We start from the raw sequence: 18,605 nt of genomic DNA on the forward strand, positions 1-18,605 counted from the left end.
ATGTTTAAAAAGAAATAAAGCCAACTATTTGAAAATCCAATATTGCCGGTCTTACTGTATACCAGGGGTCGGCAACCTTTCAGAAGTGGTGTGCTGAGTCTTCATTTATTCACTCTAATTTAATGTTTCGCGTGCCAGTAATACATTTTAACACTTTTAGAAGGTCTCTTTCTACAAGTCTAATATATAACTAAACTATTGTATGTAAAGTAAATAGGGTTTTGAAAATGTTTAAGAAGTTTCATTTAAAATTAAATTAAAATGTGGAGCCCCCTCAGAGCAGTGGCCAGGATCCAGGCAGCTAGAGTGCCACTGAAAATCAGCTTGCATGCCACCTTTGGCACGCGTGCCATAGGTGGTTGCCTACCCCTGCTATATACCTTGGATTTTAAAAGTTACTGATGCAGCCCAAAATTCTTTCACGAAAAATTCATGAAACAAGATCAAAATATTTTAGGGTATAATTCATGTGTGGGAAAAGGAAAACTAGATACAAAATGGCGAGACTAAAAAAAAACAATGCTATCTTAAATAGATATTTTTCAATAAGTAATATTACATATTTAGTTACCTGGGGCAGGATGAAGGCTACAGTGTGGATTTTTTTATTTTTATTTCAGAGTTGCATAGAGTTGCAAACTTTCCATTATTAATTTAAGTTGTAGTGATATGTTCCAAAATTTGTTTAAATGATGTTTCAGATCTTTTAACTAACACCTATGTAGGCCACATAAATTAAACCTTTGTTACTATGAAGTACTTCATTTATACATATTTGAAGTTATTAAGGTTTATAGATGAGTGTTGATTAAGATTTATGGATCAAGTTACTAAAGTAAGATCTGAAGTTTTAAAGTGATATTCATCAGATCTCCTTAGTTTGATATTACAAAATCTGAAATTTTGACCATTAAGAAGAACTGTTCCTGAAATGCCAAGAGTTTGAACATTCAGAAGATACTCGATGATTCAATCCCTGAGACAAGTAAATAAGTATAATCCTAGACCATTCAAAGGGAAAAATCAAACATACATACAGGATTTATTGTTTTTTAAAACTAAGATGCTTTATGGAGATAAGGAGAATGAGAGCAGCAGCAAGAGAAAAAAGAAAATAATTTGGAAAAATGTTCATAGGTTATGTAGGGAAAGTGTTTAGTTTATGAATCTTTAAGCATTATCTTTCCATTTGCAGCAAGTTGTTGAATATGATTGATCAAAGAAGTTTAAATATTTACCCAAATGTATTACTGATGGTTTAGCATTTGGCCCCTTACAACAAACACAGATTAGATCAAGCTTCAAGTTAATGAACTCATCTGGGCTAAAACCCAGTATATTTTTTATTTATTTTTAGAAATGAGCACTGGCAAAATGCTACTACTAAATGAAGTAGTGGTTTAACAGATAGCGAGAGGAGTAGCTCCGCACATCCCCTCGACTTGAAATTCATGGATGAAACCAGAATCACTTATGCTCCCACCCCCTAGACTTCATATTGAACATAGATACCACCACCAACAAATAATTAAATTCCCAAAACTTATATCTTTCCTAAAAATAAACTGAAGCAGAGGCTCATGATTTACAAGACTGAAGAAGGGAAACAGGAAGAGACTTCCTGAGATAATCATTAACACCAGAAATGAGACTAAATAACGGTAAGAAGAGAAACATTTACTCAATTTTATCTTCTCAGCCCTTCTGGCAAAAGTCTAATTTGTGTGCAAGGAAGAGGGGAGGGGCACAATGGAGATGTCTTTCAGATTAATCTTCAAGCAGTGTTTTCAGTTCCCTCAAACAGTGGAGGATTTAGTTGTCAATGAAGATTTTATTTAGTCTCAATTACCATCATTTCACATCCCCTAACTCAAATCTTTCCCTGAAGTTGAGAGCAACAGTTCCTAATAGCAAAAGCAGGTTCTCCCACTCCATCATCATCATCTACAGTTCACAGTGGAAAAGCTGAACAAACTTAAGTCACATTTGAAGGCAGATGACCTGGAACATTTGATGTAGGAAGGGATGCAAACTCATCAGGATTGAAGGGAGAATGCACATTACTGGGTAGATCATATGAACTAAAATACATTTATCTAGCTTGTTCTCTTCAGAGCTACTGCTGAAGCCTGAAGTAAAATTTCCTGTTGAGGACAGAGACACCCCTCACCAATAAACGACCCACCCTCAAGTTATTTCTAGAGTGCACCATGGTGTCCAAAGATTTTGATCTTGCAGTGGTGGAAAGGGGAAAAGAGGTGAAGGGTAAAAATAAACACTAAGAGTGGTTATTAGTCTCCCCCGAAGGAGATGATGCACATTTTGCCAAGTAGCCACTAACTCCTCTCCTCGGGGATAAAACTGATTCAGTCAACACAGGGAGGAGCAGATTCTGCTGTGTGTGTTACCGTCTCTCCTGATGTCGGGGAAAAGGAAAGTTGGGGAGGAGTTTTTGGCAAGTGTCACAGCCTCTTTCAGACGGGTGGGGGGAGGAGGCGGAAGAAAGAGGGGATTTCGCTGGGTGTATGACAGCCTCCCCGGTGCCATCCTCCTCCAGGTGAGGCAGAAGGTGTATATGAGCCTCCTCTATCCCACCCCCCTCCAAATGGGGCGGGGGAGGGTGAGGTGCTGGGGCAAGGAGGGGGTATGACAGCCTCCCCCGGGGCAGGAAGGGGAGGACGCCCGGTGAGTGTGTGACAAGCGGGAGTCACACACGCCCCGAGCGAGCCAGGCGCGGGCCGGACACCTCGGGATCCCGCTACTCACGCAGGCGCTGAACCCCGAGGGATTTACCTGGCCGAAGAGCTGCGCTGCCCGGACTCCCCCAGCCTGGCTGCCCCCCGGCCGCAGCCGGCGCTGAAGATAACGGCGGCGGGCAGAGCCGGGAGCTGCTGCTGCTGCTGCTGCTGCTGCCGTCGCCGAGCGCCGCGCCTAGGCTGCAGCTGCTGCGCCCCGTTCCTCTGAGCCGCTCAGAGTCTCGCGCTGGAGGCCGCCATTTTCACTCCGGCAGCGAAACGCCTTCTATGCGCAAGCACAGTCGGTTCCCACACTGTCACGAGACCCCGTCAGCTGACTCGCCCCGTCCCTTTTCCCGTCCCTCCCTTACCGAGCAGCAGCCTACAGGTGCATGCGCAAATCGGAGAGCAGCAGTGAGTGGGCGGGGCACAGAGGGGAAGGGGTGGGGAGGGCTCAGTAATTGGGCAGGACGCAGAGGGGGGGAGCTGGGGGAGGGCTCAGTGAGTGGGCGGGGCACAGGGGGCGGAGCTGGAGAGGGCTCAGTGATTGGGCAGGGCACAGAAGGGAGGGGCTGGGCAGGGCACAGAAGGGAGGGGCACAGAGGGGAGGGGCTCGAGAGGGCTCAGTGAGTGGGCGGGGCACCGAGGGGAGGGGCTGGAGAGGGCGGGACACAGGGGAGGGGTTGGAGAAGCTGGGAGGTTCTTTGGCAGGGGGCAGAGCTGGGCAGGGGCAGAGAAGGAGGGTCTGAGAACTGGAAGGGGTCATGGTTATTAGGGTGACCAGACAGCAAACGTGAAAAATCATGATGGGGGTGGAGGGTAATAGGAGCCTATATAAGACAAAGACCCAAAAATTGGGACTGTCCCTATAAAATCAGGACATCTGGTCACCCTAATCATTATGGGTGGCCTGGGACGGACCTTTGGGGGTGAGGATGGTGTAGGCGGGTGGAAGGTGGGTTGGGCCTGTAAGATCAGTTCATAGTTACGCAGAAGCTGAGTGGAAGATGTCCACATGCATTATTTCTTAGCTCTCCATGTGTTTTAATCCAACTTTATGATTTTTGGGAGTGTGATTGTTGATCTGTGACCACTTGGGGCGAGGCCTCAAACATTGACATGCCCACAATAATCATGGCTTCCTCCGTTTTTCACACCCTGTCTTCTACCACATTTCAGTCTATGGGCCTGACCTAGCAATCTGTATTTCTGTTGAGTTCAGTTTATGTTTTTCATAAATAAGAGCTGCAGGGTTGTGTCATAGTTACATACAGCACCATCAAAATGCAGACATCTGAGAAGTGGTGGATTGCACCCAACCAGTGGAAGGCACGCTGCATAATCAACAATCTATCACACAGAAACAACTTTTTAATGATGTCAGTTTTATTAGGAAGATGGAGTAGAAAGTAATAAAAATATGAATATAGTCAACCTTAAAATGGTGAGTAGGGATAGCTCAGTGGTTTGAGCATTAGATGCCTAAACCCAATGTTGTAAATTCAATCTTCAAGGGGACCATTTAGGGATTAGGGGCAAAAATCTGTCTGGGGATTGGTCCTTTGACTAGGGGGTTGGACTAGATGACCTCCTGAGGTCCCTTCTAACCCTGATATTCTATTCTAATGTTAATCAACCCTGAGGTCTCATTTAAAGTATACAGGCTGCCAGCTGAGGTTGGAGGGTGGGTATAGCAGCCAAGGATGGTTGTGGTATAAGGATGCAACAGACCTGCCTTCCCTCCATCATCTGCTTTCTGCATGCTGTCCCTGGAATGCAGTGGTGCTGAAACAGTTAGAGTGGGGGTGCTGAGCTGCACCCGCCCTTACCCTCTCCACATCCCTCAGCGGCCCCTAGAGCTGAGGCCAGGAGCATGGCCATGGCTTCAGGGGGGGATGACACATGGACAGGGGTAAGAGGTCCAAAGCTGGGGCACAGCTAGGGGTGGGTGTGGAACCCTGGGTGTGGGGCCAGAAGCAGAGCCCTGGATACGGGGCCAACAGTCAGGACTCTGCATGTGGGCTGGGAGCTGAGTCCCAGGCACAGAGCTGGCAGCCATGTCCTGGAACTGGCAGGGGGGGACCCTGACCACAGGGCCTACAGCTGGGACCCTGGGCAGCAGGCAGGCACAGGGCTGGCAGCCAGGACCCTGTGCAAAACCTGGGGATGCTGCAGTATTCCCTGCACCCCTACTTCCCATGCCTATATTGGAATATGATGTAGGAGCTCTGTGGAATCAGAGGATTCTTCTGTGATGAGATTATTTCCCCATAGTCATCTACAGTAGCTTTAGGGCAGCATTGCAGTAGCATCCCTAATATAACTGAGGACAGAGGTAAATGTTTTTGAAAAAACTGTGAATTGGCATGTTTGTCCTTATATTGCATTCCTTAGTAACATTGTTTTTTAAAGCAGCTGATGAAAAGTGTTATATAAGAGTTAGGTTTATTTATTGAATGTTCTCAAATAGGCTTTGGATATATTAGTCTAGTTAACATTGATAAACCCCCCTAAAATAGTTGGATTTAGTTTCCATTTTCTACTATCCTTGTCCTATACAGTATTCATCATGTCCCATAATTCATGGAATATCAGGGTTAGAAAGGACCTCAGGAGGTCATCTAGTCTATCTCCCTACTTGAAGCAGGACCAATCCCCAGACAGATTTTTGCCCCAGATCCCTAAATGGCCCCTTCAAGGATTGAACTCACAACCCTGGGTTTAAGCAGGCCAATGTGCAAACCACTGAGTTATCCCTCCCCACTTTAGGTAAAACATTTTACATGACTGAATAATCTTATTATTCAGAGTAGTAGTCAGAAGAATGTGGACCACCATTATAAAATAGTGCTAATGGGAAGCTAGTATCACTGGTGAAATTGATGTATAACTTGTAGTCACAGAAGTTTGAAAAAGTTAAAATAAGACTCACTGTTCTATTATTACATTAGGAATTCCAAGGGTCTAATTGCAGGAGGAAATGGTGAGGTCCAGAAAAGTTGTACATTCTAATACATATTACTCATGACACAACAGACTTTTGGTTTTTCCCCCCTAGTATTTGCTGTTTATGTATAGAAAGTGAAAACACAGTAAATCAGGAGTTCTTTTGTAAAATATTTATTGCTGGACACCAAAGACTGACTAATAAGTAATACAATTACATTAATAAATTGTTGTAAAACTAGGAGGTAATTCCAGAAACCAAGTTTTTGTCTCCTACAGGTTTTATCAAGCAGGATTGATAAACATATCTATTCAGATCAAACTAATATTTCAGTATTAAAAAGCTAGGTGACCTTCCAATAATAAAGTTTGTGGTTTAAGTAATTAAAAAAATAAGCCAGTAAAGAAAACATCAGGGTTAATTCCTGGTTCCACTGAAATCAATGAGACTTTTGCTCTTGACTTCAGTGTGGCCAGATTTTCCTGCAGTCAGAAACAGTATGAAACCATTTTTAATTTATGCAAAAATTGGAATTTTAAAGCAGTAAAATGTCTTTTGGGTCTTTTTCAAGGCTAAAATTCTTGATAACCTCAATCTGCTTCGGAGAAATGCACCTGTCTTCATTACTTCCAGATCTTTCATCTGAAGAATTATTTCAAATGTCAATCTGACCTTGTCAGATCAAATACTATCATTTCCACAAGAGTCAGGCTACCTCTAGTCTAGCAAACAAGGTCTCTCCTTACCATCCAATTACTGGAATCCGGAAGGAATGAAGATCTCCAAGCTACTACTAAATAATTAACACTACAGTACATCAAACTATTTCTGTGATCAGCACCTAATCTAAAGTGTTGTGTGGGGTTTTTTTGTATGACTAAATTCTTCAGATATGTTACAGTACCTTGATACAGCAGAGAACCAATGCACTGTATATATGCAACAAGAACAATAAGATATCTTGACCATTTAAATACAATCCGCAATAGCAGGGTTCCGTATTTGTAAAGCACATTTACTGAGATTCACAGCAATCACAAAGGACCAGATTCTGCCTAGCATGGGTACAAGTGTTCAGGGTGAAGTGGGCAAAAAGAGCTTCTAGCCCTTGCACTATTTGTGAAGGTTGGGCAGAATTACACTCCAGTACTGTGGGGTGGCAGAGTCTCTTCAGCTTGTCTTGTGGGCTCAGTGTGCCTCGAATAAAGCTGAGAGGAGGTAGAGCCGTGGTTTCATCTCCCTCCTCACTGCACAGCAGAGTCAACCAACAGGGTGGAGGGTAGCTGCACCCTACAAAGGCGTATAGTAGTGGGGAGCAGAAGCTACACACTGAGGTAGAATGTCATTGTTCTGCATGTTCTGAGGGATTCTGAGGCTCTGCATTAGCCCACAATATGGGTTGTGCCTAAATGGCACAATCTAGCCCAATATTAGTAATGCTAAAATAACTACATAGGGTCATGCTTTTAAAAATGGCCTCCCTTTTTGTCCCTGCATTTGAACATTTAGGCATCTAACTACAGTATCTGATTGATCCCACAAATAAAATAGATGGTTAAGGGGAGATATTCAAAGGCACAAAGTGGAGGTAAGTGTCAAATGCCTAGTGAGAGTCAACAGGAGGTTGCATGCCTAACTCCCCTCTGTACCTTTGATAATCTCCCTCCTAAATCCTATGAGTTGTGCCCACAGGATGCAGATCTGCAGATACAAAAATAGAGATTAGGTAGGGAACCCCTTAAATATCCATCTCATCGGGGGGCAGGGGAATTCTTCTCTTGTAAAGAGCAGAACTTACTGATTCTCTCTCTGTTAAAGGAGAATACAGCTAAGAGAGAATGGAGTGTATATTCTAGTCTTGTGTAGTTTATCGATATATTGGTTGCCTTTGATCATGCTCAGAGTGAGAGTACTATGTGTCTTGCAAGGATTATTGCACGGAGCTAAAAAAAAAGAAAACTGCATGCAATATGAGGTTTTTACCTAAAATAAAATATTTTAATGCATCACTCTTTCTGGCCTCCTCTGAAGTCATGATCCAGTCAATATAGTACTCCAGAATGAATTCAGTCTTACCAATCCTTATATTTATACCAAATTGTCTCAAATTACTTATATACCATCCAGGTTGAACTACATAAGAAATCTTTTTAGTATGGTTAACTATCTATCCATCATATTTTGAGGGCATATTCTAGAAGTACTCCATCCATATTACAGAACAAATGTTTTATTAGCCCTGTTACATTATATGTTTTCCTTCAGATTTTCCTAATGTTAGTAATATTCATATGCTCGTGTTCTCCTGATTTCTATATATAAATTTGTTATCAGTTTAAAATGTTGCCCGCATTTCAATTTAGTTTTTGGAAGCAAGTTTGCTTTGATGCCGTGACTGAGAAGTTTTCACAGATTGTATCCAGTGCTGCGCAAGTGCTGCTGCTAAACTTATTTCATTATGTGCTCTTTCCTTTTTGTTCTATTTGAGCCACTCCCTTAGCACGCAAAGTACGAGCTAGCAGCTTCTGACTAGAAATGGAGACTGACTTATGGTCTAAGCCTCAGAGGTAGTTCTTCCAACAAGGGTTGAGTCACCGGTGGGGGAAGCTAGAAAAGCATCCACTGTGGCTGTGTATACTAATCTCCTTCTGTGTATAAGCAGAGGACCCCTCACTAACAGTTACAGTCAGACGGGCACCTTCCCTGGCTGTTAAATTAACACACAACATTAACTTAAAATACTAAAACAATAAATTAAATCCTTTTGCCTTAGATTTTCATAATGGCATTTGCTGAACAACAGCTGCTATGAGTGTCATTAGCTCTGATCCTACAAGTGGACCATTGGAGGTGCAATGGATGAAAGCCATAGGGCTCCATGCAGGGGTAAGAGTTCACCCACACTGATCTGACTTTATAATTATAGTCTTAGTTTGGAATATTCAGAATCCACATGCCAAATTCTTCCTTCATGTAAACCTAGTGTCTTAGATCCAAATTCAGCCTAGAATTTGATGGTACAATGGTCTGGGTTTTCTGGAAGGATCACAGAATGCTTTATGGCCAGGAAAGGAACCATTAGAACTGTGTGATCAGGTAACCTGAGTGAACAGTACCAAAACCTGAAAGTTTGATTGGAAGTCATTAAACTGATAGCTAACTATAAGAGTTTTGGGGGAAGGAGAAAAAGCACAAAGAGGAGGCTTAATGACCCTCAGGGGTTTTGAAAAATGCTTAAATCAACCACAAAGGGTATGTCTACACTGCAGTAAAACACCCATGGGTGGCTCACAGGGCTCAGGCTGCAGGGGTATAAAACTTTAGTGTAGACATTTGGGCTTGGGAACCCTCTCTCCTCCTGGGGTCCCAGAGTCCAGGCTCCAGCCCAACCCTCTACATTGCAAATGTATAGCCCCACAGCCTGAGCCCTGCAAACCTGAGTCAGCTGACATGGGCCTGGCACAAGTGTTTTATTGCAATGTAGACATATCCAAACTGGCCAGTAAGGTGGCCATATGAGTCACCCTGTGGACACAGGGGTCCATTGCTATGGATACTAGGGAAGCCATGAGACTTTCTACTGAGTGGGACCAAGCAGATTCAGTCCTGAGAATGAAACAGGGACATTGCTAACCTCAGGATGAAAGAGTCTTTGATTTTTACTTAATCTGTATTTTAAGAGCCTTGCTGCTTACCCTGTGGTGTTTGTTTAAATGTTAGATATTAAACTCCATGTTTTAATTTTATTTCCATTGATTCTCTGACTCTCTTCCCTATTTTTTTTAAGTTAAACCAGTATTGGTCTGTTCTGGAGTTATTGAGGTGATCTGGCCCATGGAGGGTGTGATGGGGTGTTCACCACCACACTAGCACTGAAGAAGTTAATGTAGGCTGAGAAGAGGGCTAATTAATCAGACAAGTCAGCTTAAGTAATCACCTGACTGAATAATGAGGGAGCCCAGCTGAGGAGGCACAGCTGGGCTGAGTTTATAAAGGGAGGTCTGAGTGGGGTTCTTGGGCCAAAGTAGCCTACAGTTACCTGCTGGGAGGAGAGAGTTTTGGGGCTAGCAAACCCAGAGAAGTGGGGGAGCTTGCTGCTCAGTAAGGCAGCTAAGGTCCAGAATGCAAAAGACCTTGGCTGCTGATTTAGAGGGTCCCTGGGTAGAGGGTAGGCCCAGGTTCCCTTACTAGCCAGTGGAGAAGTGGCACTAGCTGGGCAGTGAATAGGGAGACTGCCTGAGCCCATTTGTAAGAAGACACTTTGATACCCTGAAAGGGAAGGACATGTGTGACTTGGCAGGAGGGCTAAGACATGAACACAAAGCAGCTTGCTGTGCTCAGAGCCAGGAAGAGGAAACAGGGCAGATGGTGAGAAGCGGAAAAGAGGTGTCTGACCTGGAATCAGCTAATCTGCAGAGCCACCAGGAGAAAGCACACTAGAGGTGAGCAGACCCCATGACAGAAGGATTGTCTAAGCTTAGGTTCTTGGTCAACAACATAAAGTGGGCTGTCAGCATTCTGGCTGTGGTACAGTGATTAGAGTAAGGGAAAAGACCAAGGAAGAGAGCTGAGTTCTGAGCAGCAAAGGTGATCAGTTATTTGGGTCAGTTTGGACAACATACCCTCTGATCCCTGTATCTAAATGATCAGTGTGCCCAAATTGACAAAGACCTCATATGACATGTGATGTCAATTGTATCCGGTTTCATACTTTATTAAACTTTCAGATGCAACTGAACAGGCTACATGTACATAGTTAAACCCTATATTCTGTTCACAATTTCATCATAAACCCCAGAGTGGAGCACTGAATGGCAAGAGTTTCCACACAAGGTAGAACTGCTCTGCATAGCATTGACGTTATTAGTTACAAAAACACATTCTAATTAAAAGTACTGCACTTTACACAGTTGTAACCAGCCTACCTCTCTACTAGCAGATGGAACAAGTGTATAATGTTATACTGTACAACATTCACCCCCCTTCCCCTACTACAAGTTACTGGCACAAAGAAGAAAATAGCTTTCTTTTGCTGTCCAGGGGCACTTACAGAATGCAGAAGCAGACAGTACAAATTCTAAAATGAGCACCAGTGAGTATCATTTAGAGACTTCCCCCTTTTAATAACAAGAGCTACACACACTTCTATATTCTTGCAGTTTGGCATAGCAAAGATCCCTTCCTTGTTCTCTATAGTCTCACCTCCATTCTCCTCCCGCTGCATTTCTGCAGCCTATGCTCTAGGACCCTGTGAGGTAGGAGGGTCTACATCGCAATTAAACAGCCCTCTAGCCTGAGCCAGAGTCAGCTGGCACAGGCCAGCTGTGGGTGTCTAATTGCAGTGTAGGCATGTCTGAATCTTTGAGCTCCTCCTGGTCAATTTCACTGTGTTGCAGATATGCTAGCATATTAAACTCTTATGTATCCACCCTGTTGGAAGAATTTCTTCATCTCAATTGTTTTTATCAAGTGACTGGTCCATGGAATCACATTTCATGGAAACAGTTTGCAATGCATGACTGTGAAAGAGCACAACCGTCAGTAATAATCATGTGAAATGCACTAAGTAAGTTAACCTTGCATCCAGCATCCATTTCAGGCAGCGGATATCCATGTGTATCCCCCCGTTCACTTCGCTTTGCAAAAAGTGAACGGAAAGGTTTAAGAATGCTTGCACTAAACCCCAGTGTAAGGGATGTTCCTGGCTTTTTTCCATATGTGGAAAGAAGCAATGTTTTTGACTGGCAAATAACAGGCACAACACTTTTATCTTTCAAGATTGAAAGCTGGTTTCCTCTTAAGCCAGTAAAACCCAGCTGCAGCCATCCAGACATTTCCATTGCCTTTGTATTCAACAGGTACAATAGGTTATGAAATCCATGAAAACAATGGAGGTAATGGAGATTTTCCCATAGCAAAAGTATAACTTTTCCACTGTAGTCTGGCAATTATTTTATTTTTCTTCCATCACCACCTCAGGTCAGGAAAGTCTTTTAAAGTTAGCATCCCCTTTCTGACGCAGCCCAGTCCCAGCGTCACTCTAGGTGTGTTCTTTGTTATGCTCCCACAGACAGGACGGGCTCTAGGATTTTTGCCGCCCCAAACAAAAAAAAATGTTGGCTGCCCCCCCTTTTTTTCGTGCCCCTGCCCCAACTCCACCCCTTCTGAATCCCTTCCCCAAATCCCCAGCCCCACCTCCTCCCCCGGGCGTGCTGCATTTCCCCCACCCCCCATTGCTTCCTGGGGGCCCCCCCAATCTCTCACCCTAGCTCACCTCCGCTCCGCCTGTTCCCCCGGGTGCGCCGCCGCTCCGCTTCTCCGCCCTCCCTCTCAGGAGAAGGAGGGCGGAGAAGCGGAGCAACGGCGCATTCAGGGGAGCAGGCGGAGCGGAGGTGAGCTAGGGTGGTGGGGGGCGCGCAGGAAGTAACGGGGGGTAGCGGAACCGCTCCCCGCTCTAGCTCACCTCTGCTCCGCCACTGCTGCCTCCACCGAGCACCTGCCGCTCGGCTTCTCCTCCCTCCGCAGCGTTGCCGCACGAAACAGCTGTTTCGCGTGCAGCAAGCCTGGGTGGGAGGGGGGAGCAGGCGGGCGGAGGTGAGCTGGGGTGGGGTGGGGGGCGCAGGAAGTAATGGGGGATAGAGGAACCGCTCCCCGCTCCAGCTCACCTCCGCTCCACCACCGCCGCCTCCCCTGAGCGCCCCGCCGCTCGGCTTCTCCCCCCTGCCTCCCTCCCTGCCAGACTTGCTGCGCAAAACAACTGTTTCATGCGCAGCAAGCCTGGGAGGGAGGGGGGAGAAGCGGAGTGGCGGCGGTGTGCTCAGGGGAGCAGGCGGAGGTGGAGTGGAGATGAGCTGCGGCAGCGGGGGCACTTTTTCCCTATGCCCCGGAGCCGGCACCTATGATGGCTGGTGCCAGAATGCTGCCCCTAGAAATGTGCTGCCCCTGCATGTTTTGCTGGTGCCTGGAGCCAGCCCTGCCCACAGAGGGAGAGGTAAAAATCTGAGTTTTGCAGGCCCTGAATGCACTGAAGTCTGCCTCCTCCTCTTTGTCATTAAGTTGTTTGGTTGCTCTGCACAGGGGCGGCTCCAGGCACCAGCGCACCAAGCGCGTGCCTGGGGCGGCAAGCCGCAGGGGGTGGCCTGCCGGTCACTGCATGGGCATCAGTCAGGTTGTCTTCAGCGGCATGCCTGTGGGAGGTCCGCTGGTCCTGCAGTTTCGGCAGCAATTCGGTGGTGGGTACGCTGAAGGCATGGGACCGGCGGACCTCCCGCAGGCACGCCGCTGAATCCTCGTTACCAGTGGACCTCCCGCAGGCATGCTGCCGAAAGCCGCCTGACTGCCGTACTTAGGGCGGCAAAATAAATAGAGCCACCCCTGGCTCTGCAGACTAATTTACCCCTTTCTGCTACAGGATTACTAGTTCCCTGTATCAGCAGCAGACCACATAGAGATATGGCTGCTCAATTTAATACCATCTGATCTTCTTCCATCTCCTTATCTTGTTTCTGCTTGTAGTCTAAATTCCAACAGGGCAACCTGTCACTAAGTATTTTTCTTCCTTTTCAGGAGATTTGAGAGTATACACTGAGGAACTTTGAACTATTCACTCAGTTGCCCTGGCTTCTTGTTAGCATTTTTTCCAATACACCGCAAGATTTCTACCTTGTTGCACTGAACGTAGTCGAGCTGAATATTTTAACATGAGAAGAGAGAGTGAGAGAACCACATTGGCCTTGGTGACTTAGCTACTTAGAGTGTAATCCTTATGATCTGAGGCCAGCTGATCCTTAACAGCAAAGCTTTATATGCATAAGCAGCAGGATTGGATTTACAGAAATGTACTTGCAAACTGTCATGACTGAATCTGAATTTCATTGTAGATGTATAAAATTAAATATTTTGATACATCTTGTAAAGAAATTGCAGAGCCTTGTACTTATTTTCCCTCTTCTCCTATATAGAGATTGACAGCCATTAGATTTCTGAATATACTTTATTTTTCCTGGGTCCAACTCCGGAACATTGGGTTTTTTCAAATGGCCATGTAGGAACACTAATGGATTTTACAGAAGCTTAGAGTGATGATTCAGCACCTGGCAGGAGAATACCAAATTGTTCAGTCATAGCTCTAAACTTCTTTCAGCTCAACCAGCAAAGAATGGCAAAATGCAGACGCTGCTGATGAACAGCAAAACTAAAAAAACTGAAGCTTGTAGTCCAGTTTCCAACCAGCTGATCACATGTAGTCCCATTTTCTCTTACAGTCAGCTTCTGGTGACAGTCTACCTCAGGCAGCCCAATGTAGAATATCGTCAATCTTTCTATTTCAGAAGAAATTCTTGTCCTTTACTCTTCTCTCCACTGTGGCTGCCCATGTAGCATCTTAAGCATCAGGCTGCTGTTAGTAATATTCTGTCTTTTAAAGAGCCAGAGGTAACAGCAAATATTCAACTTGGCCAAAATTAGGCACATTACATAAGTGTTATAGGTTGTCTTTGTTTCCGTGCTTATGCTGCTCTGCGTCTTCACTAGCCAGAAACACAGTAGCAAGGGCCTGACCCTGCAAACCTTTACTTATGCAAATACTCTTATTAAAGTCATCCAAGTCAATGAGAATATTTGCATAGGTGAGGATGACTCCTTAGTGAAGATTTGCTGGATAAGGCTTCAATTTTGTTCTGTAGCTATATGTCCCACAGGCTATTTTTATCTAATCTGCATTATAATGCTCTTCTCACTACAGTATCTGAATGCATGCTAAACAGCATTGTCCTGTGCCACAAAAAATTACTGGAAATCAGTAAACAATTCCTGAATATTAGCATCAGCTAGTTATCAGTTTTCCCAAGAAATGCCCCCTTTGCCACTGTAATTTGCTAAACAAAAAATAAATGTACTGTGGCAATCTACTTGTTTGTGTGTTGTCGTTCTTCTGCAACTCTGAACAATAATTTGATTGTACAACAGGATTAAGGGAATCATTAAGACACATCCCTCCCTGTTTACATCAATAGAGAAAAGGTGAAACTATTCTTGTTTACATTTTATATACATACAAATACACAGACTGTCTTCTTTCCAAATCGTTACACTGGCACATTTTAATGGAAGAAGCTATTGTGCTACAAGCTGCTTTAGATCTTATGCTTCATTCTTAAGGTTTGTAGTAAAATTGATTTGGATCTAAAATCAAATAGTTAATAGTAAGGGACAATTCTAAAGAATAAAAACTAATTTTTGAACCATTGTATGTGTTGTTTAAAATCAAAATTATTAGTTTGGGCCTAACCTCATGATTGGGCTTCAGTAAGGGAAGAATTGGTGTCTCATGGGCTCATTTTCCAAGGTTACACTTACAGATCTCACTGGATGCAGCATGAGAGTGTAGGCTCGTTGAGGGGAACCCTGGAGATGGGGCTGCTTTATCCCTGGACACTCCTCCGCCACACAGCCACATGCTTATTCATTAACAGCCTGATTTTTCAAAAAGAGAGATTCTCTTTTACATTTCTAGTCCACCCCCCCAACAAAATTGGAGGCTTTGGGGGCCTTTAGTGTCCAGCTTGGTTTGCAAGACGCACACAATTTCCATCAACTTCAGGACAGAAAGTCAGGGTCATCAAGTGACAAAAGCATATTACATCAACAGACAAAAAGGTCGAAGAGTGCTTTCCAGGCAAGCCCCACTTGAAAAGACCCCATTGAAATGCCAATTGACAGAATCAGTAGCCAGGTGCCATGGCATGGATTTATGGCTATGAAAAGGAAAAAAAAGTAAGCATGTGCTGTGAGAGAGTCTGTGGAACAGCATGCACATTGACTGTGTGTAACACATTTAAGCCTGTGATCAACAGGCTCTGAGCAAGGAGATTTCTATTCATATTCTTCCGTTTCTGGCTTTTGTTTTGTTTCATTAGTTTTCTGTCAGTAAAGAGTTGTGTAACTCAAGGCATTTAGTTTGTTTCACTAGCACACAAATTAGCATGCAATGAACATGAAGCCCTTTACAATGCTGACTAGAAATCTTCTAGCAGTGGCCCAAACACTGGAACTGCCAGACAGTTCTCTTATTGTGTTTTAAAAATAACACAACTAGTCAATTGCTGGTGTAATTGGTTTCAGTGGAAACAATATTGGGCCTAATACTTGTAATGTTGTTGAACTGAACTATTATAAGATTTTAAGAGATGCAAGCACAAGGTACACTATAGTGCAGCTGGTAGGGAGAGGGAGTCAGAAGTAAGGAAGATCACTTAGGCCTGGTCTACACTAGGACTTTAATTCGAATTTAGCAGCGTTAATTCAAATTAACCGTGCACCCGTCCACACCAGGAAGCCATTTAATTCGACATAGAGGGCTTTTTAGTTCGAATTCTGTACTCCTCCCCGACGAGGGGAATAGCGCTAAATTCGACATGGCTATGTCGAATTAGGCTAGGTGTGGATGCAAATCGAACTTAGTAGCTCCGGGAGCTATCCCACAGTGCACCACTCTGTTGACGCTCTGGACAGCAGTCCGAGCTTGGATGTTCTGACCAGCCACACAGGAAAAGCCCCGGGAAAATTTGAATTCCTTTTCCTGTCCGGACAGTTTGAATCTCATTTCGTGGTTGGACATCGTGGCGAGCTCAGCAGCACCGGCAGCAATGCAGAGCTCTCCAGCAGAGGAGTTCATGTAATCTCTGAATAGAAAGAGGGACCCAGCATAGACTGACCGGGAAGTCTTGGATCTGATCGGTGTGTGGGGCGAGGAGTCTGTGCTTTCGGAGCTGCGCTCCAAAAAACGGAATGCAAAGACCTACGAGAAGGTCTCCAAAGCCATGAGAGACAGAGGATATAGGCGGGATGCAACGCAGCGCCGCGTGAAAACCAAGGACCCCAGACAAGGCTACCAAAAAATCAAAGCGGCAAACGGACGCTACGGAGCCTGCCACCACTGCCCCACCAGTGACCATGGACTCTGACGATGGGACAGTGTCGACGGCCAGTTCCTCGGCGATGTTCGCGGACGGGGAAGATGAGGAAGGGATTGTGGAGGACGAGGCAGGCGACAGCGCTTACAACGCTGGTTTCCCCGACAGCCAGGATCTCTTCATCACCCTCACGGAGATCCCCTACCAACCCTTCCCGTCCGTTAACCCGGACCCTGAATCAGGGGAAGGAGCAGTCGGTAAGTGCTTTAAACATGTAAACTTTTATTCTTAATATTACAGGAATCTGAAGTATGTGAAAAGGAGGTCTCCATATATATGGGGATAGAACAGAACTCCTACTGGGAGATCTCCACGAAGCTCTCCAGGAGGGAATCGAAAAGCCTCCACAGGAGGTTCCTGGGGAGAGCTGCCTTATTGGGTGCTCCGTGGCAGCACACTTTTCCGCGCGAGGCTTTCATGAGGTACTCAGGGAGCATTGCCTCCCCGAGCACGGCTGCATAGGGCCCTGGTTTGTGCTGGCTTTCACGCAGCATGCGCTCTCTATCTCCTTCAGTGACCGTCCTCAGGGTGATCTCGCTCGGAGACTCCTGCATCTAATTAGGGGAATTACTGTAATGTTACACCTGGTCCAAAGTATTTTTAAAAAATCTCCAGACAGACGGCGTAGCAGAGACTCAGCACGCTGCTGCGTGACGAGCGTAACGGAAAGCCAAAGAATCAAATGGACGCTCATGGAGGGAGGGGGGACTGAGGACGCAAGGTATCCCACAGTTCCTGCTGTCTCCGAAAAGCATTTGCATTCTTGGCTGAGCTCCAAATGCTTCTAGGGTCAAACACAGTGTCCGCGGTGGGTCAGGGCATAGCTCGGCAATTTACGCACCCCCCCCATCCACCCCCTGAAGTGAAAGGGAAAACAATCCTCTGTTGACTCTTTTACATGTCACCCTATCTTTACTGAATGCTGCAGATAGATGCGATGCTGCAGCACTCAACACCAATATCCTTGCTTCCCCCCCCCGCCATGGGTGGCTGACGGTACAATATGACTGATACCCATCGTCATCATCAGCCTATTGGCACATGGGGCAGTTCAAAAGGACTGGTAACCATGCCGACTAGTATCAGTGAGGTTGATCAAGGGCACCTGCTCCTAATTTTTCCTGGTAGATGGTGCAGTATGGCTGGTAACCGTCCTCATCATAGCAACAGGGTGCTGAGCTCCATCAGCCCCCACCCTTCATGTGTAAAGAAAAGATTCAATTGCCCCTGGACTAGTAGAGGGATGCTGGGCTCCTCTCCTCCACACTCCTTAATGTCCTGTCTGGACTATCATAGCAGCTGGAGGCTGCCTTCCACTCATTTCTCACTAACAAGTCACTGTGTCTTATTCCTGCATTCTTTATTACTTCATCACACAAGTGGGGGGACAATGCTATGGTAGCCCAGGAAGGCTGGGGGAAGAACGGAATGAACAGGTGGGAATGTTGCAGGAGCACCCCCTGTGAATAGCATACAGCTCATAATTTATGCAGGATCTGACACAGAGCAGCTGTGCTCTCTGGTTCTCTGATACAGTGGTTCTCTAGTACACTTGCCCATATTCTAGGCAGGACTGATTCTATTTTTAGATACCAAAAAGGAGGGATTGACTCAGGGAGTCATTCCCAATTTTGGCTTTTGCGCCCCTGGCTGATCTCAGCCAGGGGCACTTATGACAGCAGCAAATGGTGCAGTGCAAAAGGACTGGTAACCATGATCATCTTATTACCAATTTATGGTATGGTAGATGGTACAGTATGGCTGGTAACCATCTCTGCTGTCATGCAAAAGCAAAAGCATGCTGCTGTGTAGCGCTGCTGGACCGCCTCTGTTAGCGGCATCTAGTACACATACGGTGACAGGCACAAAAGGCAAAACAGGCTCCATGGTTGCCACGCTGTGGCGTCTGCCAGGGCAATCCAGGGAAAACGGGCTCGAAATGATTGTCTG

General features: G+C 45.4%; 1 long non-coding RNA gene across 2 annotated transcripts; it reads left to right on the forward strand.

Moving 5' to 3' along the window:
- The first annotated feature begins 1,364 nt into the window (after window positions 1-1,364).
- On the forward strand, window positions 1,365-13,609 carry LOC123363453. Of its 2 annotated transcripts, none has more exons than XR_006576761.1 (4): window positions 1,365-1,661; window positions 8,456-8,568; window positions 9,959-10,124; window positions 13,249-13,609. It is a non-coding gene; the product is annotated as an uncharacterized LOC123363453 (long non-coding RNA). The 2 variants fall into 2 exon arrangements; XR_006576760.1 differs by lacking the exon at window positions 1,365-1,661 and adding an exon at window positions 3,017-3,149.
- The last annotated feature ends 4,996 nt before the right edge of the window (window positions 13,610-18,605 follow it).

The sequence above is a fragment of the Mauremys mutica genome, chromosome 2 (assembly GCF_020497125.1).
Source record: "Mauremys mutica isolate MM-2020 ecotype Southern chromosome 2, ASM2049712v1, whole genome shotgun sequence".
In the NCBI taxonomy this organism is placed as follows: Eukaryota; Metazoa; Chordata; order Testudines; family Geoemydidae; genus Mauremys; species Mauremys mutica.